The sequence below is a fragment of the Haemaphysalis longicornis genome, unplaced genomic scaffold (genome assembly GCF_048455015.1).
Source record: "Haemaphysalis longicornis isolate Haplotype H1 unplaced genomic scaffold, Haemaphysalis longicornis Haplotype H1 scaffold_6, whole genome shotgun sequence".
Classification (NCBI taxonomy): Eukaryota; Metazoa; Arthropoda; class Arachnida; order Ixodida; family Ixodidae; genus Haemaphysalis; species Haemaphysalis longicornis.
The window spans coordinates 52,519,820-52,537,690 of NW_027526407.1; the positions used below are offsets into that span (position 1 = coordinate 52,519,820).

Sequence of the window (17,871 nt, forward strand, 5' to 3'; positions counted from 1 at the left end):
GTGTGGTTCCGGCTGTCTTCACTCGGGACGTGTTTGCACTTCACTTAGGCGAGGACTACCCTGTATTGGCTTTCCACCACAACGCGGTTTCCTCCGCGGCCTGTCTTCAAAGCTGTGTCGAACAGTGGAGTGGCTATTTGGGCGGAAAGTGGGAGCAGCAGAAGTCATTTGCTTGGGGCTTGCGTCGGCTTCTAGGGGTGTGTTGGAAATTGTGTTTTATTGGAAGAGAGAAACAGAGGCGAAGAAAGTCCTGACATGTCCCCGTAACGCTTGAGATAAAAAAAATTAACAAAAAAAAGGTGACAAGGCCAAGTACAAGGTGCAGCGCGAGAAAAATATCTGATCACATTTGTGCTTTTATTCTTTCATTACCTACTTCCATTATTATCGAGCCTCAGGTTGTAAGAAGTAGGTTGGATTATATTGAAACGGCGAAATTTCGTCAACACCTGCCGCTACGGTAGCATGATGTTCGCAGGGAAGAACTCAAGACGTCCAATACGTTTTAAGGTTAACTGGTTTACTTTACTAGTAACATTGATGACATTTACATTCGAACTTGAAACAAAACACTTTTTACATAAATGAGAAAGACAGTCAACGGATTAAGAGTCCTTAACGGGACATGAAGTTTGAAGTTTATTAGGAAGATTGCATATAATACGGTACATACATTGGTAAAAAATACAGAAAGAGGTCCCATAGTTTATCACTGTGGGGGGACCTCTTGTTAAAAAATACATAAAAAAACGGTAAAACAAGAGCAGTCAGAAGAGATAAGCCGAAATATAATGTAGATTTATACACAAACCAAATGGACATGGTATAACGGTATAATGAACAATTGCGATGATCGTTCATTACTGATTAGGCCAAAATTTCAGAGCGGGGGTATTAAAAAAAATGACGCTTCACTGGACATCAACAGTGTCGAAATATAGAACAAAACAGTTTAATTGTGGCGAAACAGCCTAGGCTCATTTGTTCAGCCTTCATAAAGAAAACATAGCATGAAAACAGAATTGCTGTAAATTAATATTACACAATAAACGCATTACGGCGATAAATCAGGCAACATTCTTTCACTGGGATGGATTAAAAAGAAATGCTACACAGAAATCAACGTCAGTGACCTGGAGACATACATTTTCCCGGATTTTATACGCTTTCCTTGGATTTATAGGGTGAGAGTGAATGAAGGACTATTTAGAAAGAAACATTTAAGTGATCTCTTAAAGGATGATAATGGCTTTCGACGTTTCAAGGCTACCGGCAGGTTGTTCCACAATCTTATCATGTTGAATTCAACCGACTCTTTTCCGTAGTTCGAGCGGACTGGAGGAAGAGAGAAATTATTTCGCATTGCAAAACGCGTGTTGTTGTTGGTAAGACTTGTCCGTCCTTTTACATAAAGAAGGCGAGAGTGGCTGAGTAAGTTATAAGTGGTAATTCCTAAGTTGTACAAAACGAGCTCACTGATTGGGAGAAGGTTGAGTGATCGCAAAAGAGGGCTTACATGGGTGTATCTCGGGCTAAAGGTGATTATTCGGGCTGCTTGGTTTTGAATATGCTGCAGTGACGCAAGGTGAGACGGGTAAGTGTTCCCCCAAGATGTTATGCAGTAATTTCTGTGACTATGGATGAAAGCATTATAAAGAGTAATTAACGTGGGCAAGCTGAAATAACGCCGAGCTTTCACCAGTACCCGAATTCCAAAGGCTGTTTTTTTACTAAGGAAGAAATATGTAAATTAAACTTGAGGTGCCTGTCTAGTTGAACACCAAGGAAAGAGCTCTGAGCAGTACTTGTTATGGGGTGCGAGTTAATAATATTAATACCGTCAGTGTGCTGGACCCTGGAGCCGAATATCATAAATTGAGTTTTCGCCGGATTAATTTTTAAATCATTTTTTTGACACCACAAGTTAAGGTTTCGGAGGTAAGAGTTTAATCTCTCAGTTATGGCTTCAGTACTTGTATGGGACGTAAAAATTGTGGTGTCATCAGCATACAATAGGCATTCCATTCCCCGCCTGAGGCAGTGCGGTAGATCGTTAATATATAACAAGAATAAAATCGGCCCAAGAATGGAACCCTGAGGAACCCCAATATTAATTATTTTGGTATCTGACAGCACATCAGATAAAGAAACAATTTGTTCACGGTTAAGTAGATAGCTTGGAATCAGTTTAAGGGGGGGCCCAGTTATTCCATATGAAGCAAGCTTACGGAAAAGTATGTTATGGGTAATCGTGTCAAAGGCTTTGGTAAAGTCTATGAACACAGACCCTACAATTTTTCCCTGGTCGATTTCTTTTTTAAATTTGTCAGTTAAGGCTATTAGAGCAAGGTTGGTTGATAAGCCATGACGAAAAGCGAATTGCCTTTTGGTTACTATATTTTTTTGTTCAAGGTAATTAAATAAACGCTGTTCGAATAATTTTTCAACAACTTTACTGAAAAATGGAAGAATTGAGATCGGTCGGTAGTTTGAATTCAAGGTTCTGTCACCCTTTTTAAACACAGGGATAATTTTGCTTTTTTTCAGTTCCTTTGGGAAAATGCCCGTCTCAAATATAAGGTTAACGATATGCGCAAAAGTATCAGAAATGATGTCTACAATGGCTTTAATGTAGCTTGCATGCATATTATCAAGGCCCGCACTCGTATTTTTAAGATAAAGAATCGTGGAACGAACTTGACTGGGAGTAGTAGGTAATAAGAAAAATGATTGGGGCACGAGTCGCGGATAATCTAAAGTAGGCGGGTCAGCTGAGCTCGGTGGGGCAGAAAAAAAGATACTGAAAGCATTTGCTATATCATCGGGCAGGGTGAGGGTATTGCCATCATGATTTATTTCCGCTATCAGATTCCGGCCTATGTTGTTATGCATAAACTCAATCAACAAACGCCATTGCTTGCCGATATTGCTGCCAGACACAGAGATTTGGTTTTCGTAGTAAACCCTTTTCGTTTTCTTTCGTATTGACGTGAGTACAGTACAATATTTCTTGTACCGTTGCTTTAGTGCGCTGTTGAATGGCTGCTTTTTAGTCTTCCGATAAAGGTTATCCTTTTTTCGTAGACTTTTGAGCAGACCAACTGTTAGCCATCGTTTTTGCGGAGACGATTGCTTTTTTTGGCAAGACATGACCGATGTTGAAGATAGTATGCAGTGATTTATAATGGATGCGAATTCAGTGTAAGATGACTGGGCATCTTTTAGAGATGTGACTCTGGACCAATCTGAATGGCTAGCTAAATTAATAAATTTCGCTTTGGTGAAAGTAGATTTGGTATGATGCGATAAGCGTTTGGTTGACTGGATCGCGGTCTCCCGGCGAAAAAGCCCGATGACGAGCGGCAGAGTTTCTGAAATGAGTCCTGGTGGAAGCCGCCCGCTGCCCCCTGCCCTCTTTCTTGAACCCGGCCGAGAGGGTTTATATTCGCTTCATGCGGACTCGTGGGAAAAAAGCGCATTCTAACCCCACTTTCTGCAGCCAATCGGGGAGGCGCTTGGAAACACCAATCAGCCATGTTCCCGCCAAAGTGAAAAGTACCAATCAAACACAGACACAAGGTTTGAACTCGAAAACTCTCGCTTGGTTAATTATCGACGTAGAGAAAGTAGTTACGACAAAACGCTAAAGTGAACAGGGCAAAAGAGAAAGGTCGTCTGAACTACGCCGACGAGCCGGAGCCCGAAAGCGACCAGCGCACACGCCACGGGGGGTATGCAACGCCGCGGCCGCGCCGAAACCCAAGCTGGGCCGATGGTCCCCCTTAACAGCCACGTCTTCCGGTCGGTCAGCGCGACGCCGCATGACTTTCTTAGAAAAACAGGGCCTGGCGACCGAAGAAGGATGTTACAAAATACAAGAAGCAAACTGAACGGGGGCTTCGCGACACCTTCCCCTCCGGAAAAAAGTGTTCCCACTCTTGTACAAAGTTTAAAATTATGCGACAAAAGGACATGAAATGACATGACATGAAATGACGATGAAATGGCATGGCATGCGGACTCGAGAAAGCAAAACACAGACTCTATAGACAGGAGTCGACAAGTTATCTCTGCTGAATCAGTCACCACATACGCGTGCACCTAATGGAGTTCCGTTTAAGATGCGACTGCAATCCATTTACTCGCCTTGTCCCTCCATGCGGCGTTGTTCGTCCACACCCCTCCCCCTACACTATAAAAAACATAATAGTTAGCAGCGCCCGGTTTCGATCCCACGGCCCTGTGGGCGGAACGCGAGGTACATGGTGCTCTTCCCACTGTGCCACAAAACCGAGACAGAATCAAATGCTACGAACGGGCCTTATATCCTTGACTCATTCAAACTACGTCAAGATGCTACTGATACAACGCATGATGGGGCAATGATTAACACTTGCAATAAAAGAAAAGAAGCTCCCACTTGCATCAACAATGATGGAGTAAAGGTCGTTGCGACAGCGAAGCCCCAAGCATACCACTTAGAGAGATTGACCAAAATTGGCCAATAAAAAATAATAATCATAAAACATAATAATCATACGCGTTCCCGACACGTTTCACGCGATTTCAGAATCAATCCAACGGAAACACCAAGTGAACCCCACGATGCGTCGCATCTACACAGGGTTCCCCTCGCGGGGAGGTGGGCGCAAATTTTCACTTCACGCGCGCACAGTCTCTTGTCCAACACAGGATAAAACATTTCATTCACACGACACAACAAGAAGATAACAAGGACACCATGAAGAACATCGGAATAGCATGCAGACTTTAAAAATGACATACCAAAGAAATTTGTAAAAACAGCTCCGCCATAGAAGACATATAGAAAGTTCTGAGGAGCAGGACGCGAAAGAAAAAGTCTGTCCTTGGACAACAGATCGCATAAACCATAACACTGAAGGAACTTGCAAGGTAACCAAAAGTAGTTAGCACATAAGAAATAGAAGCGCAGTCTCAGCAATCGCCTCCCAAGTAAATACTCAGTGCTTTACAGATGGGATTACAAACGGTTCATAAGAAGGCACTATAACACAGAAATAAAATTATATACAAGGGTTCATTGTATTGAAGGTATATCACGCACAAGTGGAAATCTTCGCACACCAACCACTGTTGGGCACTTCACTAGACACAAAATGTCTATATTCACGCTCGAAAACAGCCTTTCTAGCTCGTCCACTATATATATAAAAAAGGAACCCCATCACTCTACCTACAGCTGCCTCCTCGCGCCCTGCACACACAGCAGAAGAACATGCCCTCCTCCCCACCACAGTCTCTCCAACCACCAAGCTCACATATATCGGCGTCTACAAACAGAAACCTTCTACAACCACACTATCCTCTCCCACATATCTCCGTCCATTTTTCCACACAACTGCCCACAGTGTGACACCCCTCTCACAACCTACCACCTTGTGTATTCATGTCCCCACCACCCTCACCCCATTCACTCCCCCTCCCTTGAGCAGTGGGAGTCTGCGCTGACCAGCTCGGCGCCAGAGCATCAAATCGCCCTGGTGCAACGAGCCCTGGATTCGGCGCAGGTTCGCGGCCTCCTGGACGTAGGAGGCTGACCACGTCCCTTTCCAGCTCGCTTGGCTGCTCAATAAATATGTTTTTACCACCACCACCATCAAACACTCGAAATTAACACAAAAAATAGCTAAAAGACGTGTGACAAGAAAACTGCAAATCTGTAAACATAAAACCTACGAAATACAAAAACCTGATAGGCACGCTTAAATACAAGAAAGGTGGTCGCCTGTCGAATCCTTTAAGCAGATTTCATACGGTTTTCGTACGTCAGAGCTTACAAACAAACAATAAAACTGAACAAACATTTATATATACTTTTCATGAACACGAGCTGAAATGATAAAGGTAGAACATTATCAATAATTGACAAAAAAGACACTAAAACTACATATTAGTTACCGTACATGCTTACAGTAGAAGAAAAGAGTAACTGCCAAATCTCAGCAGTGGCGAGAAACTGTCTCCAACCCGGCAGATTCGCAGAACTGCACACCCGCTAGCCCTCCCCGTCCGCGGCATCCAGGGCACCCCTGCTGGTGTCTTTGTACTTCGAGCAGTGTCGTGCAGCGTAAACATATCTTCTCAACTCCTCGTTTCCCCCAAACCCCCAGCCGCGAAGTGGCTGCCGTATTTAATTCAACACAAAACCTAACTTCGGTGGTAGGGAGCTGAGGAACCGGATCTCTGCCTTCTCGTAAATAGAGAGATTTGCGCGAAAATCAGCCTCTTCATAGGCACATGGGGGTCTTCCTCTCCTTCGGTGCCCCTTCGCACGGGAGAGCCCAACGCCTGTGCCGTTTAGATCATGATTACAAAGCCGTCCTTCAACTCCCACGCGAAAAGCCCACTACCCCACAACAAACTTATAACTGCACCCTCATAATTGTTACTCCAGCATCAGCAGCGGCTGGGTACAGATAGCTAGCTGGTGGTGATGAAGTAAAAACAAGTAAAAGACAACCAGTGGGCGCCCTGGATACGCGGAGAAGAAACGCCCACAGGCCTACAGTCATGCGGTGCGCCGAGAGGCAAAAATCTCCCACCTTACCGCACGAGCTGAAAGTTTGCCGTTATGACGGAGATAGGCTGGCGTGGCGATGTTAGAGGTTCACGTCTGGGACGCGGGCTTCTCTTCGCCGGAGCCGGTGCCAAGTATGACGGGCCTGGTTTCAGCCGTGCTGGTAGCGAGGTGGTAGCCGTGGAGTCGGAAAGTCCTTTCCGCTGTCGCACATGTCGTCACTTGTTTTTGCCGCCCAGGGTGTGCGGACGGATGACGTGAAATAAATGAACCTTGCTCGGTCGGCTGGATGGAGAGCTTGACGATGAGCAGCAGGACGATCAGCGAAGAAGGGGGGATGAGGAGCTCATGATGGTAGAGCGGGGGGTTCGATACCGCGCACTCTACACCACTTTTGTAGCGGCGAAATTTGGTCAACATCTGCCGCTACGGTAGCATGATGATCGCAGCGAAGAACTCAGGACGCCAAAGACGTCTTAAGGTTAACTGGTTTATTTTACTAGTAACATTGATGACATTTAGCCCATACGAACTTGAAACAATACACTTTTTACACAAATGAGAAAGACAGTCAAATAATAGAGTACTTAACGGGACATGGCTGACTGGATCGCGGTCTCCGGGCGAAAAGGCCCGACGACGGGAGCAGAGTTTCTGAAGTGAGTCCTTGTGCAAGCCGCCCGCTGCCTCCTGCCCTCTCCCGTGAACCCGACCGAGAAGGTTTATATTCGTTTCATGAGGACTCGTGAAAAAAAGCGCATTCTGCAGGTCCCACTTTCTGCAGCCAATCGGAGAGACGCTTGTGAACACCAATCAGCCATGTTCCCGCCAAAGTGAAAAGCACCATTTAAACACAGACACAAGGTTTGAGCACAAAAGCGTGCGCTTGGAGAATTATCGACGTAGATAAAGTAGTTCAGACAAAAAAACTAAAGTAAACAGTGCGAAAGACAGAGGTCGTCGGAACTACGGCGAGGACCAGGAGCCTTAAAGCGACCAGCGCACACGACATGGGGGGTATGGAACGCCGTGGGCGCGCCGAAACCCAAGCTCGGCCGATGGTCCCCCTTAAGAGCCGCGTCTTGCGGCTGGTCAGCGCGCACGCCGCATGCCTTTCTTAGAAAAAACAGAGCCTGGCGACCGAAGAAGGATGTTAGAAAATAGAAGAAGCATACTGAACGGGGCTTCGCGAAAATATACCGTCTTCGCATTTGATGAATCTTTAAGGTTGACCGATCATATAGATCGCATTGGCCCCAAGGTCCTACGTTCAGGAGGGGTTACAGTAAACTGGTATCCTTTTACCGAATAGCAGGAGACAAAATGCTGTTTCGAGTCAAACAACTAAACCTAGTGGTGTTGCATGTTTGTCCAAACTTGTCCTCAGGCATTTCCTTTCCACGAGTCCCCAGGATTAGCATCCCCAGCACCGCCAACGGTGCCTGCTGCGTTGAAGACGAAGTGGCACCGCGTGCGGGCTACTACGCTCATTCTCTTTATTATTATTTGCGATAGAATGCCCGTTGGCGTAGCAATAACCTGTATACAGGTAGAAATGTGCACCCGTATTTAGGAGGAAGACAAGAAGGGAGTGGTGGTGGGGTCCCCAGAGCCACCGCTGGAGGTCAGGGGGGCCTCCGGGATGGAGACCTGCGCTTCTCAGGTGTCGCTTTTTGGCTACTCTCATTCGAAAGCTGGTGTGAATAGGGTACCGGTGCCACGCGCAAGGAGCAGTGCAGGTGGTGTGTACAACCAGGCACCCCGAAAATGTGTTGGGCCCTCTGTTGGGCCCTCTGTGGTGTCCATGTGACACCGCAAAAATGAGTGGTTGTTATAGTTTCTGTGTTCTAATTTGCAGTCTGGGTAGAGAAACCCTTAAGTAACTCCTTTACCTAAATTTGACGCACACTGTGGAGCTGAACTGACTACCCTGAGATTAAGTCTTTGTTCTGCCGACCGAGAAGCCGGGAGGGTAGCACCTACATAGCCGCACTGACTATAAATTTTACAGGCCTAATGTTCCCATTTACAGGCCTGTTCCCAGGCGCCCCAACCCCACTACAGAACGATATAAGCCACTTCTCCAGGCAAGACGCACAATAGTAATGCCGACCAGTTTACTCATTCTCAATTTAATAAGACTAACACACCACCGAGCAGTGCTCTGGCTCCTATCTCGTACCTTCGCACACGCATTACACAGAATACAGTTCCAAAAGAATTGTAAGTAAGAAGAAAATATGGTGCAAGTGTTACACGTAGCGCACACACAAAAAAATGGCGCAGCTAGTGGTGCGAGGCTGGAAAAACGGCGAAGCTGGAGGCCTCTCTCCCTTCATCTGAGACCCGGCTGTTGTACCTCAGATGGATTTCCGAACTTGTCGATGGAAGTCCTCCATGACTGGCAGCCGGGATCGTTTTGTCCGCCGGCTTTTACATCTCTCGCAAAGCGGACCGTGTTAGCACGCGCTAGAAGCTGCGGCAGCCGGCTTCGCGAACTCGGCGTGTGAAGCGCGAACTCGCCGTCTGTGCTCCCCATTCCACGTGCGAGCGCACGTGAACTGGCGAGTAGAAGGGCACGTGAGCTCACGCCACGAGCGCTGGGCAAAATGTGCTCGAAGGTCGAGCTTGCCGATGCCGGACTCTCCTCTCTTGTCGCAGGCTCACATGAGCTCGGTATTTTTAAGGCGCGGCCCTTTGTCGCCCGTCTCTGGGCTGGGCCACTTCGCCGTCGTCGTGACCGAGCGAACGATGGGAAGGCAAACGAGTGAAACAAAAAGCGAACGATAGACCAACAGTTAAAGAAAGTAAAGGAGGAGAGTGTCGCGAAATCGGGAGGGGGTCGGTTCGCCATGGCGGTGCGAGACAGCGCTCTCCGAAAGTTTGCGGTGGGGGAGGGGAGAGGGCAGTATGCTGTGCCCGCACGAGGTGCTCGACGGCGCGACGCTTGGTGAATACGTAAGGAGGGTGGGTGCGCATTTCTATGATGTGCGTTCGCTTAAGACGCAGTTCGCGGTTCCTTCCTGAGACGCACTTCGCGCCGCCGACGCAGTCTGATCATCGCTGCCGTCGAGAGAACCCACGAGTGAGTGCTGCCTCAGCGTACTGCTCCTATGCCTAAATATCCCATTAGGAAGTATCTTAATCGCCCGCCATTTCTTCGTGTTTTTTGCTCCCTCCTCATGTGGCGCAAGCCAAAACGCAAGCATGGTCGACGCCTGGCTCTACTCGGAATTTTTTTTCTATTTCTGCTGTCAATTGTGTACGGCGGAGCTAAAAGCTTACACAGCTCTGCTGCTAAAATACTTTCACTGCAATTGTGTGCCCCGACGCCGCAACGGGAACGTACCTGTAGAAGCCGAGGAAATGCAATTCTCGCCAAATGTTTTGATATGATGGGCCTCAATCGTTTCTCTAGTCAGCTGATCCATGTGCCTAGCGAGGATTTTAGTGTTCTGAAATTCCGGCTTACAGTCATTCCCCATGTAAACGCTCCAGCAAGAGTGTTCGCTCAGTTTTCCTGACTGCTGGTGTTCTCTCAACCTCTGGTTTACACATCGGCCTGTCTGGCCTACGTACACACGACCGCAGGTCAAGGGTACTTTGTACACGACTCCTGTTGCGCACGGAATGAACTTCTCGTCGTGATTCACACCGCATCGGTCTACTTCACCTGCAGCTGACATGAGGGCAACTTTTGCTTCCTTATCAGATATTCCCGACGCTTCTTTCACACGCCCAATCAGAAACGACTGAGCCTGGAAATGTTTGAACGCTTCGGCACACAGCATCTCAGTGTTTCGCCGCAGTACAAAGCGAACAGCGCGGTTAAGGCACACACTGTTCCCCATTAGTGTGACATGGATTTCTGTCTGGTCAGCGTCCTCGCGAACATTGCTTATGTTGAAGGAGGTTATGACCCAGTTCTGAACCACTCCCCGAGAGAGAATTCCAATGCATTCAGGGCTCACTGGAGTGTGCATCACTGAGATGTCGATGTCATTCAGAGATCTACTTTGTGCGATTACATCGCTTAAAAGTTCTGCACCGCAAGGGTTCATGGCCGGGCACTCAATTCCTAGGTACATCACGGTCGTGTTGTACCGGAGTCCTTGCGCTACCATCGCGGCAAAATTGCAGCTTTTGCAATCCTCAATGAGTTTCACGCTTTTCAGGGATACATTTTCCATGAGTGCATGGGTAAGGTATTCCACGTATTCGAACTTGCCTTCCGACAGGCGAACTGTCAGCCTGCAGACCTCGCGACTTGAAGACACTGCCTCGCACACAGACGCGAAATTTTCCTTGGCCATCTTGGCAGTGTCGAGTTCCAAATCGATGGGTCGGAAACGCAACGAAGCAGCAAGGCCCGAAGCGTCGTAGTCACTCCACTCAAGTTGCACACGTCCGTACAAGTTCTCCTCGCCCAGTTTTGTGGCCAGCATCTGCCTAGTATCTTTCAGAGTCGCCCAGTACCTGTTCAGGTAGAATGGTTGGTTCTCGGTCGCTGGTCTGAAAAAGAAAGTGCATTCCTGTTAGCATAATGTTCACTAGAGTGGAAGTGCTGTACGTTTGTACAGGAAAAGATTAACATTAAACTGTTTTAATTAGACTTTTTTTCTGCCTTAGAATACATCTAATATTGCTTAAATTTAAACGATTCTTCAGCCCTGCGTAGGTCAACAGTGGCTCACTAGTAATTTGAGATCACGTGACTCCCTGGGTACTCGCGGGTAGGTAGGTCAGCTGGCCAACACTCAGGGTCAGCGATCCCGCAGGCAAACCAGCAAGATTTCCCGCTGATATTAGGGACAGACATAGAGATCATCCCGAGATTCGTCTCCCGAATTTCGCCCTTCAGGGAACCCACTAAACCGGTGCAGGAAAGCGGTGTTTTGTATACAGCAAAGAGTCGACTTTGACTGAAACAGAACAACCTAAAAGTACTTGTCAGGATTCGAAATTCATGGCGTAGTTCACAGGCGAAATTTCCTCCATGTGCATTTCCATGTGCAGCTTTCCCGCTCATGGCAGTCTTTTCAACAGCGATTACTCTGTACGTATTCAGCTTAATCTAAAGTTATTTTGCGCTGCTAATATTGGGGGTGAACATTACCTTTGCGCACAGTTTCAAGTCTTGCACGTTTTGCGGCTAGGTTCCTGAGCCATGGAAACTATCCCATAGTAATGCATGGGGAGTAAGATTTGGCAGCGAATTGCACATAAACTATTCAGAATCCTGGAAAATTCTTCTAGTGTTTTTATCTTCACGTTGACTGCTTGCTTTGTGCCACATATCATTTTCCTAAAGTAATTTTGCTAGGTTCCTGAGAAGTCGGAATTTTGAGCGAGAAAGCTGGGTATGAATGGGATAGTTTCATTGCGCTTAAACTTGGTCGCGCTGCATTCTAAGCTTAAAACTGAACTGATCAACCTTTCACTTCCAACATTAACCCTGCGCAAATATTTCGCATTCCACTGAATGATTACAGAACCACTACTACGGAAAGAACTGCGATGAATGGAAAAGCTGAACCTCAGAACAAAATTTTCGCGCTTCACTCTTTGCGTCACAGTGTTGTGGCATTAAAAATTTTTTGCACATTTGACACAGCTCATTTAAATGTCAAGCAACGCCGAAAATTAACTCCCAGAAAATGTCATGAGGCGGCTGTTGCAACACTTTTTCGTTCGCTTGTGAGTTGTCACGTCCTGCTCTAAGCGGCGAAGGAACAAATCAGTGTGGGAATTTCTGGCTACTTCCCGATATTCAAGCCAAGATGACAACTTTCAACAAGACACAAGGCCGAGGAAGTTAATCATTAGAGGCTGATTCTACACTAACGCACTAGCATATTCAGCTTTCAGTTCATTTTATATACAAGAACAAGAACGCACGGCTCTGCAGCGAGCAGTTGTTGAAATTTCTTAAGATATTACGAGCGCACTTTGACTTCAGGTTTCGCTTTTTACATAGCCCGGAATGTATTGTGTATCAAACAACCTTTTGAGAATGGACTTGATATTGTCTCCGGCAATGCAGATAAAGGTAAGAAGTACATACATGACACATGCTGAGCGAAATGTGCAAAGCCGCAAGAGAGGTTTCTTACCTGTTTATTGGAGGTGGCTCCAAACAGCCAAATTTCACTAAGCACATGTTTTTTGTCAGTGCGTCACATAAAGTCAGGACTGACTGAAAATCCACATAGCATTCGGAAATGTCCAGGCACTCGAGCGTCTTGTTTTCTGATAGTCCCTCGGCAATCAGTTTTCCGAAGGCGAAATAGATGATGTCATCCCGAATAGTTAGTGAACGAATGCTTCTGTTTTTTGAGATCAGTAAATTAAGCTGCAAATGATTCGAGTTCTGTAATCCGCCGTGGATTGTCAGGCGTTCCAAAGTGCTGTGGTTTTGAAGAGCCCCCAGGAGGACGTTGATAACACCTTCATCGCAGTCCTTACAGGACAATTCCAGTTCGGTTAGTGTTCTGTTTTCGCTCATGAAGTTGCAGAACGCAAACAGTGCTTTCTCCTTAGGCGGGAGCCAAAATATCCTCAATGTCCTATTCGATCTCAAGAAGTCTTCAAGGCTTCGTAGCCCGTTTGTTCCTAATTCTTCACGATAAACTAATTCCATCAAATTTCGGCATTTTGCGATACCTTCCATGAGCACATCAGAGTCATGTGCATCTTCTTCAATGTTTAGGCGTCTCGCGGTGGCGTCCATGAGCGCAGCAATGCCGCCGCCGCCACCGTAGTCACTGCACATGAAGCCCTCCACATAAACTTTCCTGACGGATTCCCCATTGGCTGCCAACAGCTCAGCTAACTTTTTAGCCGAGGTAGGGCTGGCATGGATATGTAGCAGCGTGAGGCTTTCGAGGTTTTCTATGGGGCCGATGGCGTCGAGAAGAGAAGCCCAGTTGTCGGGGGCGTGGCCTCCAATGGAGATGTGACGCAGACTGGACTTCAACTCGGCAACTGGTTCGGGTACAGTTACGTTTCCAAATGACACGCTTTGACGTCGCTGCATCGACACTTGGTCCTGATTGTTCAGCCGACCAATTTGGAGTGTTTCGATACAACGATGCTTCTTCAGTAACCACACAGTAATAGCGGCTGTGTCTTCGAGCTGCTGGAGGTCAGTTGCAGGCACCGTCACATCAATAGTCAGGCAAATCTTTCCTAGCGACGATTCGGAGAGGCGGATGGCGAAATTAGTGAGAGCAACATTCCACTTTACAAGCTCGTCGCATATCCAGCAGCTGTCCGATGAAGCGGAGCACTCTGGCTGCTCTTTGAGGTTTGGCCATTCCTCCTTCCACCATTCTTCGTCCGTCGTCATCTGTGTGGGTGCTGTAAAAATTGTGAAAAACGTTCTGCTGGTTTAGTCCAGCACCAGCACCCTTTGGGCTGGTTTCGGGACTCGCTTTTCACTCATTAAAAGATCTCAGAAATTCGAACGTTCTTTCTTTTTGTTCTCGAATAGTCCCAGTTTCACAAAATCTCAACCCAGCCTTTGGGTTAAACGAACTATGGGAAAATTTGAAATATTGTGCTTTTAGCGGCTCCAAGAAGCCCACAGAACCACGCTCAGTTCACACCATTTTGTGAAATGCAAGGAAATTGTGGAAGACCATGCATGGTTTGCAATATTTTCCATGTACTACACATATACAACCAAGCTTTAGGTTGATGGCTAACAAACGGAATGTTTTCGTGAGAGCGCACCACAGATCGTTGGTTAATGTTGTCTTTTTCTATCTCTTCCTGCGTGCGCACTCGGACAAACGTAACGGCATTCGCATCGTCGTTACCATAGTGTTGAGCCCGAAGGTGCAAATCCTCCTCAAATGTTAACTTTCCTTGGGCTCTCCCTTGCCTCAATTCCTCCCAGTAGTTTCAAGTTCTCGAGATACTAGAAGTGCGTTGCTTCAGTTGCTGATATTTAAATATACGTCGGTGTGAGCGTATAAACTGACCTCTAGCATGCCTGTTATAAATCAGAATTAACCAAACAGGGTGCGACAAAAAAACTCCACGGAAAATAGCAGCCTGGCAACGAAACAGCAAGGAATGAAATCACATCCGAGGCCGTTATATTTCAACCGACTCCACTTAGCTGAAAAATACTTTACATACTCTCTCGAAAATTCGGCAATTGAGGACAGTAAACTCTGCAGCCAATCGAGCGTATGCAAAATTGGCATTCATTCGGTGGAAAACGTAGGCAAGTGGTGACGCCCATCATCAATTCACCATAACGTCCCATCCAGCACAAAATTTGGGAGGGACAGAGGTTGATACAGAAAAGGTAGAAATTGCCCGCTGTCAAGCGACGTTGTTTGGATCCACAATGTGTAGCGGCTTTCAGTTGTAATACGCGTAAGGTATATGGTGCGAAAATCTAATTTTTATCCAAGTTTGAAAAAAAAAGAAAAGAAGCCTCGGCTAGCCGCACACCAGTACAAGCTGTTGGACATGCATTTGTGCATTCTACAAAATCCCCTGTCACGAAATAACAGTTCGACCAATGGGCCCTGCGACCTGCCGCTGATGAAACCCCAGCTCTGCGTGTTACAAAGATATCTGTGAGAGGCCAAGAACCACTTTAAAAAAACCAACGCAGGCTTCTAGCGTGAGGAGAAACTATTCAACGGCATTACATTCAAAGAGGCAAATACAGCAGCTCCTGAAGTTTAAGCCTAATTACTTAAAAACGTAATTACTTAAGCGACCTAACAAAAACTTGCACGAGTCAGGAGCTTATTTTGTCTTTCCCAGTTATAATGGCGGTCCGACTAGGGTCCATTCACTACCGAATTGTACTCTCCACAGACATTAAGGCACACCGCATGATTCGAGAGAGAGCACTTACCTCAGCTCGTTTTGTCAACGAAAATTTCTGCGCTGCACTTCGCACACGAGCGTGACACCCCTGTCAATGTCTGCTGCTGCTCTGATCGGGTTGACGTGTCAATTTATTGCTTTGTTCAGAGGCCAGTTAGATGCACTCGACGTCCCACTCGCCGATAACGTCTCGATGCCAGCGCGGAGAAACGCGGGCACTTGCTCATTGTCTCACCTTCAATTGAGATAACATACGGCGGCGCCGCAGATAATGCACTCTGGCAGCTCAGGCAGGCTCAAAGTATAGCCTGGATATTGCTGAATATCACGAAACCCTTTGCAGGTCAGTATAAAACTTCAACACGCGGTACAAACGATGACTGTGGGTGGCCAGCGTTGTGCGTCTTCCCACGCACCCCACATATCATCCACTAAATAGAAATTCCCCCGCATTTCCCCGAGGGGGAGAATGTGAAAGTGCGAATGCACGGTTGTCGGCCCGCTTGCGGCGCTTGCGCTCGGCCCCCGCAGCCCACCGCCTCGCCGCCTTCTCTTCCATCTCTTCCATCGGGTTTGTAGTATCACGTGTACACCACGCAGTTATCAAGCCGCTATAACGCCGCTGAGTCGCCAACGCACGCCGCTGACGACGCAGTTTGAATGCGTTAAAGATATAAGGCGCGTACTGACACTGATATCAGCGTGATGGTTTGAGCGGAGAGTTTTATCAAAAGTTCTCTGCTATCCTTGCTCCCGTTCTGTTAGACATATTCACAGCAGCATACGACCATGATGTTTTGCCGCCAACCTTTTATTTAGGACACACAGTTTTAATTCCGAAAACGCAAGATGAACAAAAGCTGAAATCAGTTGACGGCTATCGGCCAATATCTCTCTGCAATGTAGATTATAAAATTTTCGCAAAAATTTTATCTATGCGCCTTCAACTTGTCATCACTAGTTTAGTAGGACCTCACCAAACTTGCGGTATTAGAGGTAGGAGCATTCAAACAAACATACATGTTGCCCGTTCAATATTGGAGTGTGTGTCTGATTCGGCAGAGCAGGTGGCCCTTATCCAAATTGACCTTTCAAAGGCATTTGATCGCGTTTCTCATGATTTTCTATTCGCACTATTGGCAGCGGTAAATTTAGGGGATGTGTTGTTAAAAGGCATTCAGCTTTGTTACAAACAGTGCACCACACAACTGGTCGTCAACCGCGTTCTGTCTAAGCCAGTTTCGATTAAGTCGTCTGTTAGACAGGGCTGCCCCCTTTCACCCTTGTTGTTTGCCATATATCTCGAACCTCTGTGCCTTAGTATTCAGCAGAGTGAAAGAGTACGGGGCTTTTCATCGCTATCCTGTGAGGTTAAGGTCCTTGCTTACGCGGATGACATTGCCTATTTTTGTTCTGATAAAAAAAGCGTTCAAGAAGCCCTTAATCTCACCAGGCAGTTTTGTGACGCGTCTGGAGCAGCTGTGAATATGGAAAAAACAAAGGGATTTTGGTTTGGTGAATGGGGTGCCAAACCGTCCTTATTTGGTGGCATTACTTGGGATAAGGACGCACTTCAATACTTAGGTGTACCCTTGCACCAAATACGAAACACCGGGCCTCATTGGTCATTGGCACTCCAAAAAGTCAAGCGAGCCTCTCAGGCATGGATGGGGCGAGAACTTTCTGTGTTTGCGCGTGCGCACGTTTGTAATGTCTTCCTTGTCGCAAAGCTTGTTTATGTGCTGCAAGTACTCCACTGTGCGCGTTCTAAAGTACAAGCTCTACATAGAGTTTTTGCGACATTTGTGTGGGGGTCCCAATGGGAACCTATGCGTAGGGACAATTTGTTTCTTCCATTAGTGTCTGGGGGTGCTGGGCTGATACATTTGTTTGTACACCAGCTTGTATCTAGGTTTTTCTTCTATAAGGTGACGCATCATCCACTTCTGCTCAACGTTATTCAACAGCGCACAAGTTTTCATTTACCGTTTTTGCTTGTCTCCACTGGTGAAGTCAGTACGAAGCCGCCATGGGGGTTTTTAAAGGAGGTGGTCGACACCTTCAATTTCCTTACTGCGAGGTTTTCCCTGCAATATCTGTTTACCCTTTCCAGGAAGGCTTTGACGAACACTTTATTAGAGAGTCTGTTCCCAGTGCCGGTTTATCGCCAGCCTTACATTGGCCACCATAAGGACAGTGTTTTGAAGCGGGTCACACGTATGTGTCTTCCTCCAAATGCAAAAACGTTTTTCTTTAAGCTGCATACATCAACACTACCAGTGAAAACATGGTTGCGCGAGAAAGGAATGTCTATTCCTTGGTCTGACAATTGCCGTTTATGCAATCAACCTGAAACCATTGATCATTGTTTTGTTTTGTGCCGGGATGCGGTGTTTTTCTGGGATGTGTTGCAACGAACTCTTAAAAAGGACATAGACATTACCCCTTATACAATTCGG

The 17,871-nt window shown here is 46.7% G+C and overlaps 1 long non-coding RNA gene across 1 annotated transcript; it reads right to left on the minus strand.

The window, feature by feature from the left end:
- Positions 1 to 605: 605 nt before the first annotated feature.
- Positions 606 to 15,575, minus strand: LOC144142668 (uncharacterized). Its single transcript, XR_013317024.1, has 3 exons — positions 15,441 to 15,575; positions 12,673 to 13,918; positions 606 to 11,071 (listed from the first exon to the last, which is right to left on the minus strand). It is a non-coding gene; the product is annotated as an uncharacterized LOC144142668 (long non-coding RNA).
- Positions 15,576 to 17,871: the final 2,296 nt, after the last annotated feature.